This window comes from Aegilops tauschii, chromosome 5, assembly GCF_002575655.3.
Source record: "Aegilops tauschii subsp. strangulata cultivar AL8/78 chromosome 5, Aet v6.0, whole genome shotgun sequence".
Lineage (NCBI taxonomy): Eukaryota > Viridiplantae > Streptophyta > Magnoliopsida > Poales > Poaceae > Aegilops > Aegilops tauschii.
The window spans coordinates 494,636,685-494,653,002 of record NC_053039.3 but is presented as its reverse complement, the minus strand read 5'-3'; positions in this window follow the sequence as shown (position 1 = coordinate 494,653,002).

Below are 16,318 nucleotides of genomic sequence, written 5' to 3'. Positions count from 1 at the left end.
GGAGCGGTAGTACCGCTTGGGTGCTACAAGCGGTAGTACCGCTCTAGAGCGGTAGTACCGCTCCAGAGCGGTAGTACCGCTGGTGGCCCCAGCCGTAGTACGGCTACGGTCTCGTACTAGTACCGCCTCGATTCGAGGGGTCTTTTTCGTGTCGGGTTTTACGGTACTAGCCGCGGCAGTGGGGGCCATAGTACCGCTCGTATGCGGTAGTACCGCCCTGCCACCGCGGTAGTACCGCTCTGGGCTCAGCGGCAGTACCGCGAGGGGGAGCGGTAGTACCGCTTATAGGGGCAAGCGGTAGTACCGCTCTCTGCGGGGCTGAAGTGGGGGTAACGGTTGGATTGTTCCCCCCACTATATAAGGAGGTCTTCTTCCCCAATGAACCTTATCTCTTGAGCTCGTGTTCTTCCCCCATTGTTGACCTTCTTCGAGCTTGCTAACTCTCAATCCCTCCATGGATTCTTGCTAGTTTTTGAGGGAAAAGAGAGAGGAGATCTAGATCCACATTTCCACCAATCACTTTCCCCTCTTTGTGAGGGGAACCCCTTGGATCTAGATCTTGGAGTTCTTGTTGTTCTCCTTCTTGTTCTTCCTCTCTTTTTCCTCCCTAGCATTAGTTGCTTCGGTGGGATTTGAGAGAGAAGGACTTGGGCACTTCGTGTGCCCTTGCCATTGCATTTGGTGCATCGGTTTGAGTTCTCCACGGTGATACGTGGAAGTTACAAGTTGAGAAGCTTATTACTCTTGGGTGCTTGGTACCCTTGAGCTTGTTCCTCTTGGGTGCTTGGGCGCCCTAGACGGTTGGTGGTGTTCGGAGCTCAATCATTGTGGTGTAAAGCTCCGGGCAAGCGTCGGGGTCTGCAATTAGGTTGTGGAGATCGCCCCGAGCAATTTGACGGGTACCGGTGACCGCCCCCAAGGGTTGCCAAAGTGTACTGGTTCGGTGACCGCCCCCAAGGGTTGCCATTTGTACGGGTTCGGTGACCGCCCTCAAGGGTCCCTTAGTGGAATCACGGCATCTTGCATTGTGCGAGGGCGTGAGGAGATTACGGTGGCCCTAGTGGCTTCTTGGGGAGCATTGTGCCTCCACACCGCTCCAAATGGAGATTAGCATCCGCAAGGGTGTGAACTTCGGGATACATCGTCGTCTCCGCTGCCTCGGTTATCTCTTACCCGAACCCTTTACTTATGCCCTTTACTTTGTGATAGCCATATTGTTTCTTGTCATATATCTTGCTATCACTTAGTTGTTTATCTTGCTTAGCATAAGTTGTTGGTGCACATAGGTGAGCCTAGTTGTTGTAGATTTTGTGCTTGTCAAATTAACCGCTAGGTTTATTCCGCATTTGTTCAAGCCGAAACCGTAATTATTTTAAAGCGCCTATTCACCCCCCTCTAGGCGACATCCACGATCTTTCACTTGGCATGGTGGAGGATGGCCTATCTTATTCACCCATTAAGGTGCATGCTCTAACTTGGCAAGGTTGTATTGGTCGCACATATTTTGCATCTAACCTCTTGCATTACTTCTACTTTGTTACACCATCTGCTTAGTTTAAGCATCATATAGGAGTATATGCCATACCTATCAATTTTCTATACCTATTCCATGTGTCGTCATACTATGTTTTTCCAGTCAAATGTTGTTCTTTCGTGATAGATGTCCAAAAGGAAGAGGGTGATTGCAGATCCTCAAGGAGTACAAACTAGGTATTTGGAAAAGGTAGTGATACCTGTTAAATCAGATAGATCAGCAGCCACAGAAAACACAGGCCCAACTGTAACAGACTTTACCCCTACTCCAGTGGCCAAACCCCTATTAGAACTGATGACAGCCCAGCGCCAGGTACTGTCTATGATATCAATTCAAAATTTGAACTCCTAAATTTCTGCATGTGCCTTACCTTCTCTCTTGTATGAAAACTAATTTCAGATGAATCTCCTTGCTCAAAGGATCATAGGATCTCACGACAATACTGGGCTCTACATTGCTCTTGTCAGTACCTCTTGCCCTTTGTCAGCATACTTACACTCATTGTTGTTTGATTATGTAGCATCACTGTAAATGTTTGCTTCTTTATCCTCCCTTTGCTTGAAATTATAAGATCTATATTTACTCTTAGATAAATGTAGAATTAACACAATGGTTATGAAGTTTTGGATTGCTCATGTAAGTACCTGTTGTCATGTACTCCCACTGTATCGAATTAATTGTTGATCAATTGGATGTATTTAGAACTTAATAGTGCTAGATACATCCATTTGAGCGACAACTAATAACGGACGGTGGTGGTATTACTGTACATGCATCGCGAGATAGTTGATTGTCTAGCATTACTCTGCATCTTATCTGCCCTGCCCTCCACTTTCTCCAAATTATCATATCTACATTTACTCTTACCAAAATGTTGAATAAAGCCAATGCCACTGCACATGTTGATGTCTGCATTCCTCTTGTCAGTACCTTTTTCCTTGTAGCGCTGTACTTAATTAATTGCTATTTGATTATGTATCATCAGTCTGCACCTGAGCTTCTTTATCCTCTATTTCTTCCAATATTATTCGATCTATATTTACTCTTTGCAAAATGTAGAATAATGGCAACGCTTATAAAGAATTTTCTTTGGGGAATTTATTGAATTATCTTTCCATCAACATGGAGAAGGGCTTTGTCCAGCCCGTGTTAACATGTAATGTAAGTTCATCCTTCTCAAGCCTTCAAACTTTGTTCTAGTATAGATTTGGATAGGCATCATTTCCTCCACTGCTGTTTACATCTGATTGGATGTTTGCAACAACTACCAGTTTTAAATTGTAGTTGTAAAAACATGTTCCTTATGCGAAACAGATCCATTTATTTGCTTATATAATTGTGAAACCTGTTACGTGTCTCCTTGTTTCTCTTTCAGAGTAGTATCTCTTATGCCAGGCAGAACTTTAGGAAAGATAGTGAGCCAAACCATCTTGAGGACAGCGAGATGACCCCAAGGTCCTATCTTGATGAAGACAGTGAGTTGAAGCTACTCACCAGCAGGTGTGAGACAACCTCTGCGCAGTCGCTGCCTCAGTCAGTTCGACTTCTTCAGTCTCAACTTAAAGCGGAAAGGCTTGCTTCAGCTTAGCTCCGACTTGAAGTCAAAGATGTAATGAAGATGTTAGGGGACTGCCTTGCGCACTATGGTGCCATACAGCTAGGGATGAAGCATCTATCGTTGACACAACTGAGGTCTCATCAGCTTGTTCGTCTGCTTGCGGGGCCCGAGCTTGCCAGGTCTAGTGCCTTCTGAAGTGCTCTCAGTTTTGTATATTCTTTTGTTGGCGCGTTCATATGCACTGGTGGCAACCTTTGATGCCCAGTGTATGTAATCCGCGGTCATGTTGCGCTTTATTATCACTGGTAGAGAACTTTGATTCCCAGTGGATGTAATATGCCGTAATTTCTTTGTTGTATAGTCTAGGTTTATTCTTTGGTCGGTATGATGTAATTTAGGCCAGAAGGTTCAGTGGATCTCAGTGTTGTCGGTCTTCAGGCCGGCCCGTTACTCATATGGGCCAAAACGTGGGCCTATAATCATCTTGGGCCATTAGCAGGTCTAAACCTATAGTAGTTTCCCGCCTTTAACAGGCCATGGGCTACATATTTACTGTAGTGACACTGGGCTTCCTACGGGCCGTAGAAACAATGGGCCTTCTACGGGCCGTATCATCAATGGGCCTTAGACGGGTCGTATGATCGATTGGCCAAACATGGGCCAAAAACAGACCGCATTATGGCCGTAAACGGGCTAGAGTTGGAGTCGTTAGTTCATGGGCCGACCATAACGTGCCGTTGTTAATAGGTTGTATTTGATGACGCTATGAAAACGGCCCAACGTATTAACGGGCCACAAACGGGCCGACTGTAACCACGGGCTGAATTTGGCCCTCAAGCAGAAAATGGCAGTAACGGGCCGTAAGTAACTGAATGCTGGTAATGAGCCCAAGAATAAATGGGCCCTGAGAAGGCCGAAAGATAACATGGGCTGCAAACGGCCCAATGGATTAATGGGCCTTTAATGGGTATAAAGTGATACACTGTTCATTACGGGCCAGTTTCACCACGGGCCGTTAATGGGCCAAGAGTTACAAAGGGCCTCATATGGACCGAAAGAAGTCATGGGCCATACATGGGTCGGAACTTAAAATGGGCTGGAATCATATTGGACGGCCCAGATGACGCTACTGGGCCTAATTCGGATAGGTCATAACGGGCCCTGGGTTAGCGGGTTGTAAATGGGCTATATGCGAACAGGCCGTTAACAGGCTTTCCGTGGGCCGGCCCGCCACCTTTTGACCAAGTCAAACAGGCCGGCCTTTTCACAGGAATGGGCCTCTGTTCGGCCGTGCCACGTGTCGACGTATCATAGGCGCCTTCGGTCCAATGAGTGGATGACATCTGTCCCAACGGTGAGCCGACACGTGTTTCCTCCGGCCAATGATGATTTTACACGTGGAAAATCCCCATTGGTCAGGGCTGTTAGCGGGTTATCGGATTCAAAACCGGACCCGATAGCTTAACGGCGTTCCGTTACGGTGGATGCCATGTGTCGGTCACCCTTGACGAAAGCACTTCTCTGACGCGCGATTTATCGTCATGGAAGTGGACACTTCCGTGATGATAATTTTGGTAATGTCATGGAACACTTCTACGACAGCACAGGTATGACTATCTTGATTCTGTCATAAAATTGTCATGGATGTACATGCATGACAAAAAACGCGACCTACTGTGACCAACACGTATCATCACGGAAGTGTATTTTTTTTTGTAGCGATAGCATGAAACATATGGATCCAAATCAGCCCATTACGAAGCAACTCATAAACTAGGGTTTAAGCTTCTGTCACTCTAGCAACCCATCATCTACTTATTACTTCCCAATGCCTTCCTCTAGGCCCAAATAATGGTGAAGTGTCATGTAGTCGACGTTCACATAACACCACTAGAGGAAAGACAACATACATCTCATCAAAATATCGAACGAATACCAAATTCACATGACTACTTATAGCAAGACTTCTCCCATGTCCTCAGGAACAAACGTAACTACTCACAAATCATATTCATGTTCATAATCAGAGGGGTATTAATATGCATAAAGGATCTGAACACATGATCTTCCACCGAATAAACCAACTAGCATCAACTACAAGGAGTAATCAACACTACTAGCAACCCACATGTACCAATCTGAGGTTTTGGGACAAAGATTGGATACAAGGGATGAACTAGGGTTTGAGAGGAGATGGTGCTGGTGAAGATGTTGATGGAGATTGACCCCCTCCCGATGAGAGGATCGTTGGTGATGACGATGGTGATGATTTCGCCCTCCCGCAGGGATGTTTCCCCGGCAGAACAGCTCCGCTGGAGCCCTAGATTGGTACCGCCAAGGTTCCGCCTCGTGGCGGCGGTGTTTCGTCCCGAAAGCTTGCTTATGATTTTTTCTAGGGTAAAAGACTTCATATAGCAAAAGATGGGCACCGGAGGCCTGCCAGGGGGCCCACGAGGCAGGGAGCACGCCCAGGGGGTAGGGCGCACCCCCCACCCTCGTGGCCAGGGTGTGGGCCCCCTCTGGTTGATTCTTTCTCTAGTATTTTTTATATATTCCAAAACGTGCCTCCGTGAAGTTTCAGGACTTTCGGAGTTGTGCAGAATAGGTCTCTAATATTTGCTCCTTTTCCAGCCCAGAATTCCAGCTGCCGGCATTCTCCCTCTTCATGTAAACCTTGTAAAATAAGAGAGAATAGGCATAAGTATTGTGACATAATGTGTAATAACAGCCCATAATGCAATAAATATCGATATGAAAGCCTGATGCAAAATGGACGTATCAGCATGCGCGTAATGCTTGGTTTTTGATGACTTGTAGATTTTTTGCAATAAGTATGTGAGTTCTTTATACGCACTCTCACCTTTCCATCGTTGCTAGCCTCTTTAGTACCGTGCAATTCCCTTTCTCACCTTGAGAGTTGGTGCAAACTTCACCGGTGCATCCAAACCCCCACTACTAGGAAAACGGTTTTTAATGACGGTATATGTGGTCGCTAAAACTTGGATTGTGGTTGTTAATGGTCATTAACGACCACAATTTGCTGGTCATAATAGGCTCCCTCATTAAAAGTATAACGACCACATCTTGTGGTCGTTACTAATGTAACGACGGGGTATTGTGTTGTCGTCAATCCCGTGGAAATAACGACCACACTCAGTATGAACGACCACCTTTTTCATCGCTAATAATATTCCTATGGTTACCAAAGTATCCTTAACAACCTCTTTATAGTATCAACAGCCACTCTCTTCACTATTATGATATCCTTCGAATAACTTATATTCAGTAATAACTTTTCGTTCAGTGATCACTTTATGAATCTTTCGACATTGGAATAGTAACATCCACATTAACACAGAAACATAAGTATATGAATTGAAAGATAACTACTTTTCTTAATAGAAATCAGGTAAATTAACAAAATTCTGACATGCGATTCTGGAATTAAAATATACAATATCTGAGTCAAAAGCATTGCTTATATGACCAATGTACTTTCTCATGTCTAACTGGAAAACAAGAAACTAGAAAAGATAATATTTAATAATCTTCAATCGAGGGACACCATCGTGTTGCTTTAATGGATATCATTCTTCATTGGCGGTAACAATTCCTTCGAATGCTTCTAAATATTTACGATGGACCATCAGTCCTACAAAACGTTGAGTACTTTATGAAAGTCAATCCATGTAAATAAATTGACAGAACGCATGGCATATAAAATATATGTATAAGAACTACTTACTTGTTCATGCTGGCTTTCATGAGAACTATCACTTAGAGATGTACCAAACATAAGCCACTTAATTTCTGACACTTCTTGTACCACGCCATTGGACTTTTCTTCAAGTACAAGTTTCACTTGCTAGGGAAAAATGACATTTTTACATAGCATCAAATTCACCCATATCATTTCCTATGTCACTGTCATTGTTAGCATCAACTTCATATTTCATAGCTACAATATATTATGAGTAACTTGAAAACAATTAAATGTAGAAACAAATTCTCCATACAGTACAAACTAGTAAGAAACTCACTTTCGGAATCATCTGCATCCCAATTTGCACTGAACAAGAGTATTTGTCGGTGCATCATTTGTATCTAGGAAAGCAAGCAACCACGTTATATCTTGAATGATATTTTTAGGTTTGTGTAGTACCTTTTGTAGCTAACTCATATTTTTTTCCATAGTTGCTCTTCTCGCATATGAGCCTCATTGTGATAACCTATAGTGTTAGTTTGAAGTGTGTGGAAAGTCTGTGCGAAGTAAAATTAAATTAAATAAGTGAATGTTTGATGTACTGAACGCTAAGAAAAGGTAAGTACAAGACTTCTTGTGTCACTGTTTATGAATAAGGTAAAAGCTGAAATAGGAAGCATATGGATAACTACAGATTAAGGCTTACATAAACTAGTGGCATCATGTTGTTCTCTTACTAGAGATTAAGATTTGCATAAGTACAGAACCAAATTTTGAAGCAAGTCGTCTTTGGTTGTACATTATCAGAATGTCCGTGTGGTACATTATAAGCATGACGTGATGGATTTTGCACAACTGTGTGACATCCCTTAAAAAGATTGTCCTTATCTGTTCGAAAACTTGACTAGCCAGAATGAAAGCTCATCGGTTTGAAATAAACACTGCAGGTTAAGACTAACAATTTCATGCTTGTTGTCTTTCTTCATCCATGCTCTTTGTTAACTACGTCAATCCATTTGCAACGGAATAATGTCACACGCCTTAGTGCCTTACACCTAAATTTTGCAGCTCATCTATCTCTCTCAATATGTTATAATATCGTACTACTGTGTTATCATGATCCCCTTCTTAAAGTATAGCCACCCCACTGTTCTGCGTACAGGAAGGACCCACAACAACAAAAAAACAGGGGAAGGAGGAAACCAACCAATGTAGCGTTGGCGAATGGCGATATGCAGGCGGTAGCTCGGGCGCACTGGGGCGAGGCAACCGGCCATGTGCAGGCGGCAGTGCAGACGCGACGGGGTTGAGGCGACCGGCGACTTGCAGGCAGTAGCGCGGATGCGTAGGGGTGGAGGCGACCAGCAAGGTGCAGGCTGCAGCGCGGACGCCATGTGTCGAGGCGACCGGCGACTTGCAGGCAGCAGCGTGGACGGGTCGACGCGACCTATGAGGTGCAGGTGGCAGTGAGGACGCGACGGGGTCAAGGCGGCCGCCTACTTGCAGGCAGCAACGCGGACGCGCCAGGGTCAAGGCGACCGGCGAGGTGTAGGCTTCAGCGCGGATAGCCATAGGAGAAGAGAAGGGAGATGCGATCTGGAGGTAAGAAGGAAGGAGAGAAGAAAGCTGCGTAGGGAGATGAACGGGATCCTATAATAATGGATTAAAAAACTGGCTGTTACGGAGGGTTATCCAATGGAAGTCCGATTTACTTTTTAATCGAGCACCAAATATTTGTGAAAAAGGTTGGATATGCGTGTGCTACTGGGTAGCTATTAGGCAGAGGCTGATTTTACCTGCGGGGACTCAACTTATACTAATGTTTAACGACCAAGCGTTTACGGGACATCGTCGTTAATGTTAGTTTTCCTAGTACTGCCCGTGATATGATACGCTCTATCACACATAAACCTCCTTATATCTTCCTCAAAACAGCCACCATACCTACCTATAATGGCATTTCCATAACCATCCGAGATATATTGCCATGCAACTTTCCACCGTTTCATTTATTATGACACGCTTCGTCATTGTCATATTGCCTTGCATGATCATGTAGTTGACATCGTATTTGTGGCAAAGCCACCATGCATAATTTATCATACATGTCACTCTTCATTCATTGCCCATCCCGTTACACTGCCGGAGGCATTCATATAGAGTCATATTTTATTCTAGTATCGAGTTGTAATCATTGAGTTGTAAATAAATAGAAGTGTGATGATCATCGTAAATAGAGCATTGTCCCAAAAAAAAGAAAGAAAAAAGAAAAAAAGAGAAAGGCCCAAAAAAAGAAATAAAAAGGGACAATGCTACTATCCTTTTTTTCCACACTTGTGCTTCAAAGTAGCACCATGATCTTTATGATAGAGAGTCTCTTGTTTTATCACTTTCATATACTAGTGGGAATTTTTCATTATAGAACTTGGCTAGTATATTCCAACAATGGGCGTCCTCAAATGCCCTAGGTCTTCGTGAGCAAGCAAGTAGGATGCACACCCACTTAGTTTCTTTTGTTGAGCTTTCATACATTTATAGCTCTAGTGCATCCGTTGCATGGCAATCCCTACTCCTTGCATTGACATCAATTGATGGGCATCTCCCTAGCCCGTTGATTAGCCACGTCAATGTGAGACTTTCTCCTTTTTTGTCTTATCCACATAACCCCCATCATTATATTCTATTCCACCCATAGTGCTATATCCATGGCTCATGCTCATGTATTGCGTGAAGGTTGAAAAAGTTTGAGATTACTAAAGTATGAAACAATTGCTTGGCTTGTCATCGGGGTTGTGCATGACGAGAGCATTCTTGTGTGACGAAAATGGAGCATGACCAAACTATATGATTTTTTAGGGATGAACTTTCTTTGGCCATGTTATTTTGAGAAGACATAATTGCTTAGTTAGTATGCTTGAAGTATTATTATTTTATGTCAATATTAAACTTTTCTCTTGAATCTTTCGGATCTAAACATTCATGCCACAATAAATAAAATTACATTGAAAATTATGCTAGGTAGCATTCCACATCAAAAATTCTATTTTTATCATTTACCTACTCGAGGACGAGCAGGAATTAAGCTTGGGGATGCTTGATACGTCTCCAACGTATCTATAATTTTTGATTATTCCATGTTATTATATTATCTATTTTGGATGTTTAATGGGCTTTACTAAGCACTTTTATATTATTTTTGTGACTAACCTACTAACCAAAGGCCCAGTGCAAATTGCTGTTTTTTGCCTATTTCACTGTTTCGCAGAAAAGGAATATCAAACGGAATGAAACCTTCGGGAGAGTTATTTTTGGAACAAACGTGATCCAGGGGACTTGGAGTGGACGTCAAGAAAGAAGCGAGGAGGCCACGAGGTAGGGAGGCGCGCCTGCCCCCCTGGGCACGCCCCCACCCTCGTGGGCCCCTCGCAGCTCCACCGACCTACTTCTTCCTCCTATATATATCCATATACCCCGAAAACATTCAGGAGCACCACGAAACCCTATTCCACCGCCGCAACCTTCTGTACCCGTGAGATCCCATCTTGGGGCCTTTTCCGGCGCTCCGGCAGAGGGGGAATCGATCACGGAGGGCTTCTACATCAACACCATAGCCTCTCCGATAATGTGTGAGTAGTTTACGACAGACCTTCGGGTCCATAGTTATTAGCTAGATGGCTTCTTCTCTCTCTTTGGATCTCAATACAAAGTTCTCCTCGGTCTTCTTGGAGATCTATTCGATGTAACTCTTTTTTGCGGTGTGTTTGTCGAGATTGTGGGTTTATGATCAAGATTATCTATGAACAATATTTGGTTCTTCTTTGAATTCTTATATGTATGATTTGATATCTTTGCAAGTCTCTTCGAATTATCGGTTTGGTTTGGCCTACTAGATTGATCTTTCTTGCAATGGGAGAAGTGCTTAGCTTTGTGTTCAATCTTGCGGTGTCCTTTCCCAGTGACAGCAGGGGCAGCAAGGCACGTATTGTATTGTTGCCATCGAGGATAAAAAAATATGGGGTTTATATCATATTTCTTGAGTTTATCCCTCTACATCATGTCATCTTGCCTAATGTGTTACTCTGTTCTTATGAACTTAATACTCTAGATACATGCTGGATAGCGGTTGATGTGTGGAGTAATAGTAGTATATGCAGAATCGTTTCGGTCTACTTGTCACGGACGTGATGCCTATATACATGATCATGCCTAGATATTCTCATAACTATGCACTTTTCTATCAATTGCTCGACCGTAATTTGTTCGCCCACCGTAATACTTATGCTATCTTGAGAGAAGCCACTAGTGAAACCTATGGCCCCCGGGTCTATTTTCCATCATACAAGTTTCCAATCTATTTTACTTTGCAACCTTTACTTTCAATCTATATCATAAAAAATACCAAAAATATTGATCTTATTATCTCTATCAGATCTCACTTTTGCAAGTGGCCGTGAAGGGATTGACAACCCCTCACTACTTGGGAAAAGCCTAGCAGTAGCGCTGGTTTTTGGGCTATCAGTAGCGCGGGTAAGCGCGCTACTGATACGGCGCTACAGCTAAAGCTTAGCAGTAGCGCCTACTGGCACTCGCTACTGCTATATCTACTTAGTAGTAGCGCTTTCCGAAACAACCGCTACTGGTAATTACTAGTAGCGCTTTCCAAAACAACCGCTACTACTATTATTTCGTATTCTATTTCTTTTAAATTTTAGGTCGTATTCATACACCTTTATACAATTTTTCATATAGTAGCAATTTAGAGATTGTTTTTACATTATAATGAGTTATTAAATCACTAGGTGAAAGAACCTTGGATTAGTTTCAAGTGCATGGATCCAAAGTAACCAATTGTCACTTTGGATCCATCCATTTGAAACTAATCTGCGGTTCTTTCACCCAATGACATAATAACTTATCATCATCATCATCATCATAATATCATTAACAACTTATCATCATAATATATAATTGTCATATAACTCCTCATCATCATCATTTTCGTCCATGACATCATCTAACAACTTGGTCACTAGTTATAATAACAACTCCTCCTCATCATCATCATAGTACTCATAATCACTACTCCTACTTAGCATCACCATCAAGTCTAAGACAATGTAGCACATAATAAAAGCTTCTCATCATCGTCATAGTCATATATAATCAACACTAACTAATTGTTCTTAATACTTAGGACCTACTCCTCTCTCCTAGCTAAAATACCATAAAACAGATAAACCGGTCCTTGTCCATAATGGAGAATGGAGATAAACCTATATCCAACTTGTGGCTTGCGCACATTGATTTTCTCTCCAATTATTTGCGTGTGCGCATTCATCACTTTGCTCCATTCTTTGATTTTGAGCCTTCCATCATTTGAAGAAATCGAGTATGCAGTATGGTAAGCCTTCGAAGGAGTTGGTCGTAAGCTAACCATATGCATATCACCTTCGGTAAATAGCATGTCAGGCACAACCTGCTTCGGGAGCCTCTGTTCAAAAACGTAATAGTAACATATATAGTTAGCAATGTAGTTTACTTAAGTATAATGTATGCAATAAAGTTACCATCATTAACACAATCTTACCAAGTTTTTGGCAATGAAGTTACCATCAAGCAATTTATGGATTAGTGGCACGTATCTAGTATAATTTGGGCTGATAGAGTGGCTGGTTTTGAAGGCCTCAACATCTTCTATGAATGAGACAAGATAACCTTTCTCCTCAAAATTAAGCTTGGAGTCATAGTTGTAGTATGTGCTGTCTATTACCTTGTGAGTATTTCTTGAAGATAAGAAATAAGCCGACAATTATAAATAAATAAGTTTAGTACCGACGAACACCAAATAGTTTTAAATTAACAACATAAATTACTGAACTTAACAAATTAGTTTGACAAACTCACATCTAGGCAAAACTGGAGGCATATCCACATCCACCCATATGTCGATATTATCATCATCATCATAATCTTCGGGACGAATATCAAATCTTATTCGGATTCCCTCCTCAAATCCATATGCCTTGCAGAGAGCTTCCCAATTAGAGCAACCGAAATGGGAGCGATCGACCGCATTGTACAGCTTAACCAAAAACTCATAACCATGTTTAGTTCTGAAGTGAGCCCTCCTCGTCTCCACATTCTCAAAGTCATCTAAACCAAAACCAAGCTTCTCTAATACATATGGTCTAGCATGGCACGGGATGTACTAATCAAATTTAAAAAAAAATCCATAAATTACACGTTGAACAAAAGAAGCACAAGTGATGATATTAATTATGATGAAATACTTGTCATTGCGTACCGTACAAACATCAAAGGTCTCTTCCAGCTTCACGGTGAAAAACCTACCATTTTGCAGGTGAGGAAACCTATCGCACAAACCCCGATCATCGTAGCAGTACCCGCACTCCGGGATCCGGCCAGAGGAGGAGGAGGAGGGGGAGGGGCCGGCCGGAGGAGAAGGGAGGAGGGGCGGCCGGAGGAGGAGAGGGAGGGGCCGGTCGGAGGAGGAGCAGGGAGGGGCGGTGGGAGCACGGCTGCCGGCGGAGGAGGGAGGAGGAAGGAGGGGGCGGCCGGAGGAGGAGGGAGGAGGGGGCGGCCGGAGGCGGAGGGAGGAGGGCGCGGTGGGAGGAGGGCGCGGTGGGAGGAGGAGGGAGGAGGGCGCAGTAGGAGGAGGAGGGAGGGAAGAAGGGAGTACCTCGGTGGAGGACGGACGACGGCGGCGGCGGTGGCGCACGACGGGTATCGGCGCGGGCGAGAGTGACTGAGAGGGAGAGTGAGTGAGAGAGGGTCGGCCACGTGGGGAGGATAAGGTAGGGTTAGTAGTAGCGCGGGTGCGAGAAAAGTGCTACAGCTAAGGAGAATAGCAGTAGCGTTGGGCGAGGATACGCGCTACTGCTAAGTTGGGCTAGCCATGTGCGCCCAGTTGAAACATAGCAACAACGCTTTTTGCTAGTACGCGCTACTGCTAAAGTTATAGCAGTAGCGCGGTTTATTTATACGCGCTGCTACTAAGTAGCAGTAGCGCATGATTTTGTCCAGCGCTACTGCTAAGATGTTGTGTATAAGGTTTTCCCTAGTAGTGCCTTTATCGCGTTGGTTGCAAGGTTCTTATTTGTTTGTGTAGGTACGAGGCGACTTGCGTGTATTCTCCTACTGGATTGATACCTTGGTTCTCAAAAACTGAGGGAAATACTTACGCTACTTTGCTGCATCACCCTTTCCTCCTCAAGGGAAAAACCAACGCATGCTCAAGAGGTAGCATCTAGTGATCCACTCCTGGATTACTTTGGTACCTCCCTGCTAAACTGATAGCAAGGCACACATCAGGTCTGGTACACAGCATTGCATACATGATAGAGCCTATGGCTGAAGCATAGGGAACACCTTTCATTTTGTCTCTATCTTCTGCAGTGGTCGGGCATTGAGTCTGACTCAACTTCACACCTTGTAACACAGGCAAGAACCCTTTCTTTGCTTGATCAATTTTGAACTTTTTCAAAACTTTATCAAGGTATGTGCTTTGTGAAATTCCAATTAAGCGTCTTGATCTATCTCTATAGATCTTGATGCCCAATATATAAGCAGCTTCACCGAGGTCTTTCATTAAAAACTCTTGTTCAAGTATCCTTTTATGCTATCCAGAAATTCTATATCATTTCCAATCAGCTCCCACTCACTTTCCTATAAATACAGGCTTCTCCAAAAGTTTGTATAAAACCATATGCTTTGATCACACTATCAAAACGTTTATTCCAACTCCGAGATGCTTGCACCAGTCCATAAATGGATCGCTGGAGCTTGCACACTTTGTTAGCATCATTTGGATCGATAAAACCTTCAAGTTGCATCATATACAACTCTTCTTCCAGAAATCCATTCAGGAATGCAGTTTTTACATCCATTTGCCAAATTTCATAATCATAAAATGCAGCAATTGCTAACATGATTCGGACGGACTTAAGCATCGCTACGGGTGAGAAGGTCTCATGGTAGTCAACTCCTTGAACTTGTCAAAAACCTTTCGCAACAAGTCGAGCTTTGTGGACAGTAACATTACTGTCAGCGTCAGTCTTCTTCTTGAAGATCCATTTATTCTCGATGGCTTGCCGATCATCGGGCAAGTCAAACAAAGTCCACACTTTGTTCTCATACATGGATCCCATCTCAGATTTCATGGCCTCAAGCCATTTCGCGGAATCTGGGCTCATCATCGCTTCCTCATAGTTCGTAGGTTCGTCATGGTCAAGTAACATGACCTCCAGAACAGTATTACTGTACCACTCTCGTGCGGATCTTACTCTGGTTGACCTACGAGGTTCGGTAGTAACTTGATGTGAAGTTACATGATCATCATCATTAGCTTCCTCACTAATTGGTGTAGGAGTCACAGGAACAGATTTCTGTGATGAACAACTTTACAATAAGGGAGCAGGTACAGTTACCTCATCAAGTTCTACTTTCCTCCCACTCACTTCTTTCGAGAGAAACTCCTTCTCTAGAAAGGATCCATTCTTAGCAACGAATGTCTTGCCTTCAGATCTGTGATAGCAGGTGTACCCAACAGTCTCCTTTGGGTATCCTATGAAGACACATTTCTCCGATTTGGGTTTGAGCTTATCATGTTGAAGCTTTTTCACATAAGCATCACAGCCCCAAACTTTAAGAAACGACAACTTTGGTTTCATGCCAAACCATAGTTCATAAGGTGTCGTCTCAACGGATTTAGATGGTGCCCTATTTAACGTGAATGCAGCCGTCTCTAAAGCATAACCCCAAAATGATAGCGGTAAATCTGTAAGTGACATCATAGATCACGCCATATCTAGTAAAGTATGATTACGACGTTCGGACACACCATTACGCTGTGGTGTTTCGGGTGGCGTCAGTTGCGAAACTATTCCGCATTGTTTCAAATGAAGACCAAACTCGTAACTCAAATACTCTCCTCCACGATCAGATCATAGAAACTTTATTTTCTTGTTACGATGATTTTCCACTTCACTCTGAAATTGTTTGAACTTTTCAAATGTTTCAGACTTATGTTTCATCAAGTAGATATACCCATATCTGCTCAAATCATCTGTGAAGGTGAGAAAATAACGATACCTGCCGTGAGCCTCAACATTCATCGGACTATATACATCAGTATGTATGATTTCCAACAAATCTGTTGCTCACTCCATTATTCCGGAGAACGGAGTTTTAGTCATCTTGCTCATGAGGCATGGTTCGCAAGTACCAAGTGATTCATAATCAAGTGATTCCAAAAGCCCATCAGAATGGAGTTTCTTCATGCGCTTTACACCAATATGACCTAAACGGCAGTGCCACAAATAAGTTGCACTATCATTATCAACTCTGCATCTTTTGGCTTCAATTTATGAATATGTGTGTCACTACTATCGAGATTCAACAAAAATAGACCACTCTTTAAGGGTGCATGACCATAAAAGATATTACTCATATAAATAGAACAACCATTATTCTCTGATTTAAATGAATAACCGTCTCGCATCAA